The sequence below is a fragment of the Elephantulus edwardii genome, unplaced genomic scaffold, assembly GCF_000299155.1.
Source record: "Elephantulus edwardii isolate Elephantulus edwardi_28Jun2011 unplaced genomic scaffold, EleEdw1.0 scaffold00016, whole genome shotgun sequence".
Classification (NCBI taxonomy): Eukaryota; Metazoa; Chordata; class Mammalia; order Macroscelidea; family Macroscelididae; genus Elephantulus; species Elephantulus edwardii.
This window is the reverse complement of record NW_006399766.1, coordinates 7,923,395-7,926,872: the sequence shown is the minus strand read 5'-3', so window position 1 is coordinate 7,926,872 and position 3,478 is coordinate 7,923,395. Positions and strand designations below refer to the sequence as shown.

The 3,478-nt window shown below is 36.9% G+C and overlaps 1 protein-coding gene across 1 annotated transcript in view; it reads right to left on the bottom strand.

The window, feature by feature from the left end:
* The window catches only part of LOC102843189 (dystrophin-like), a 1,161,727-nt gene that overhangs the window by 170,142 nt on the left and 988,107 nt on the right, over positions 1-3,478 (bottom strand). The window lies entirely within an intron of this gene.

The following is a 3,478-nucleotide window of genomic DNA, read 5'->3' as shown; positions in this document are numbered from 1 at the left end:
ATCTTCACTGAGGGCCAGTCATCAACTGTTTAAGTGTTCAATTATCAATAAGCCGAAGTCTGTGGAAGGCCATAATGGCCCTGCTTTAAGTGGTTCGCTACTACCGCAGCTCACCACACTGTCTCTGCCTCTGCTGCCATCTTGGATCTACATTTGCTCTTTCTAAGGCCCATATTTTTTTTTAAAAAAGAAAGAAAAAAAATTATTCAGTCCCTCATCTGTTTCAGTGCAATATACACAATTTATCCAGTTTCTCTCAGTGTTAAGAAAGTCATTTAAAAGACAACCTAAAAAGAAAACTCATGTCATCTCTTCATCCATTCATTCACAGCTTGGCATGGATGCTATGTTCAATCACGCAGTTTGAGAGAAAACCATCAACCTATTTGTCCAGAGTCTCTGCTCTTTCCACTCTCATACAGTTAACAGACACTTGGAAAAAACAAAAAAAGATAATCCAGATTTGTTCGGCATATTTTTCTCTAGTATCCAAGAGTCGATGCTGAATCACAATTCTTTCCCATGGCCTGGCTTGTCTTTTCACCCAGATACTGTTTCTATCTCACCTCCTGCTGCTGCTAACAAGAACACAACTTCATTTTGGCCTCTGTTGCTGACTTGCTTTCATTTTTTACTTCTTACCACCACAAAGGCTTTGGTTTCCCTCTGCATGTCCTAAGTGTAGTTATCAGATAAGTTGATGGAACTCACTGTGCTTATCTCTGTAATTCCTTGTAGAAATGTCAGTAAATCTCTTTTGCTCTCTGCAGGTTTCATTTTTCAATCAAACTAATTAGTTTGTTCATAGAAAAGAAAATCTTGTTGTCCCTATGCCAGCTGCCTTCTTTTGCTGTCACAGTGAGAACTTGTCTTTTCCTATCCTCCTCCTCCTCTTCTGCCATCCAAGGATATTCTGCATCATAAAACCTTGCTCAAAAAATAAAGTCTTGTATCTTACTTTTCTTAAGTTTTCTAGCTCAAGCATGTCAACAGACACACTTGTTTTAATTATGCTATTTTAATTATGGAATCGATGGCACTTCCTTCTCTCATTTAAATCTCATGCACGTTGTTATAGATTTGTAATTAAGAAATATCAGCATGGCGGTGTCAGAGTAGTCTGGCGCTGGCAATGTCTTAATGCTCTTCTGTATTTTATTAGCTTGCATTATTATCATCAATTCATATCCAGGAAGGATATCATGGGGCGATTTAGTTTACGTGGAAGAGCAGCCTGTACTCTCAGACAGTTATTCAGTTTGTAACTTTTCACCCATAGACTCTACTGAAGCATCTGCCTCAGAATAAATTGTCCATAAATATTTGAGGGCTAAATTAAGAACTGAATAATTATCAAAGTGGCCATGGTAACAACTAGACCTGGAAAGAAAAATGCACTCACTTAAGAAGAACATAGTAAGGAAAACACTGTGAAAGATCCAGCATTAAAACAAATGTATATGAACTCTGTAAGCAAATCAACAAAAACCGAAAATTTTATTTAAAAAATGTGATGTTTGTAGAATTGGCAGAAGATAAAGGGTTCAAGATTTTACTCTATGTAAACTGGACTGATATATTGATTTATTTGCATGTGACACCTTGCCAATTTCAGGAAGAGGGGAGCTTAACAGTCAAATTATTATTTTTGTAATAATTTTTTGTTTATAAAAAAAAATTTATAATTTTTATAATAATTTCCCTTAAGACTGGTAGGTGGTCACTGCAATTAGCAAGGTTAAATCTCAAAAATTTTTATTTGCAAATGCAGCTCCGTTCTATTCTTTTACACTGACTGTATTTAAAAAAAAATCAACCAAATAATTTTTAATGTCTTTAGTTCTATCTAATATGCCTGCAGATGTTGCTATCTGTCCTAAATTCAAATCTGAATTACTGCTGTTCTATATAACGTAGACGTGTCCTATAGAATTTCTCAGACTATAATCTTTACAGAACCTTATCACCAGGTCATATTTCCCTCAGAGCCACCGGTGGATTTCACACTCCTTTCGGTTAGCAATTGAGTGCCAAATCACAGCATCACTAGGTTTATTTCTAATATCACAAAGAGAAATCTTAATTCTCATTCCCCATGTCATTCATCATCTTCCTTAAAAGGACTTTGAAGAGGTCCCTAGCCCTTCCATATTTCCCCAAAGCTATACTTCAACAGATCTCCTAATTGCTGGTACCAAGGGTGCTGATTATAGATCAAAGAAAAATGAGATCATTGAAAATGTCTTTTTTTTTTCCCTCTCTCTATCATATTGTAGCCTTTTGGTCCAGTAGTGAGGATATTTGTCTTCTTGATGTTGAGATGCAATTTTGATTGAAGGCTGTTATCTTTGATCTTTTACAGGAAACATTTCAAGTCTTCCACACTTTCAGCAACCAAGATTGTGTAATCTGCATAATGTAGGTTGTTAATGAGTCTTGCTGTGATAGTGATGACACATTCTTCTTCCTTTGAGTCCAGCTTTATAAAGGATTTGCTCAGCATAGAGATTTAATAGACATGGAGAAAGGATACAACCCTGACACACACCTTTCTCAATTTCCAAACCATGCAGTTTTCTGTTGTTTTGTTCAGACAACAGCTTCTTGGTTTCAGTGTAAGTTTTATATATGCACAATTAAGTGATGTCACATTTTCATTATTCTCAGTGTTAGTGATAATTTGTTGTGATCCTCAGAGTCAAACGCGTTTGCTTAGTTAATAAAACACAAATAGACATTCTTCTTATATTCTCTGCTTTCATCCAGGGTAGGTTTGACATCTGTAATGCTTGGGTATGTTGCTGAGAGGTGCTATTCCTTGGAAAAGGACATGATGCTGGGAAGAGTGGAGGGTCAGCAAAGGAGAGGAAGACCCTCAACCAGCTGGATTGACATAGTGACTGTTGCAGTGGGTTCTTGTGTGTAAGGAAGTGTGAGGATGGTCCAGGATAAACAGGATTCAGGTATTTTCTTCATAGTATTGTTATGAGTTGTACTCTACTCAATGCCACCTAACATCAATGATATCCCTTGTGCTATGACCTCTTCTAAACCCAATGTAAACTTCTGGCAGTTCCCTGTCAGTATACTGTTCTAGCCAGTTTTGGATGATCTTCAGCAATCTTTTACTTGCTTGTGATATTAATGATATTTTCCACATTCTGTTGGGTAGCCTTCCTTGGGAACAAGAATATGGATCTCTTTCACTAAGTAGCTGTCTTCAAAAGTTCCTAGCACAGGCTGGTGAGCACCTTTGGGATTGTCCTTTAGTTGGAACATGTCAATTGGCATTGTGTCAATTCTTTGAAACTAATCTTTTGACAATGTCTTTACTGCAGTTTGAACTTCTTTCCTCATTACCATGTGTTCTTGATGATGTCAGTCCAAAGCTAAGGAGTGCCTTACTCAAGCCATCATCTTTCCAATCACCAGCTATGCATTTGAGAGCTGGAAAATGAATGTTGTTGTTGTTGTTGTT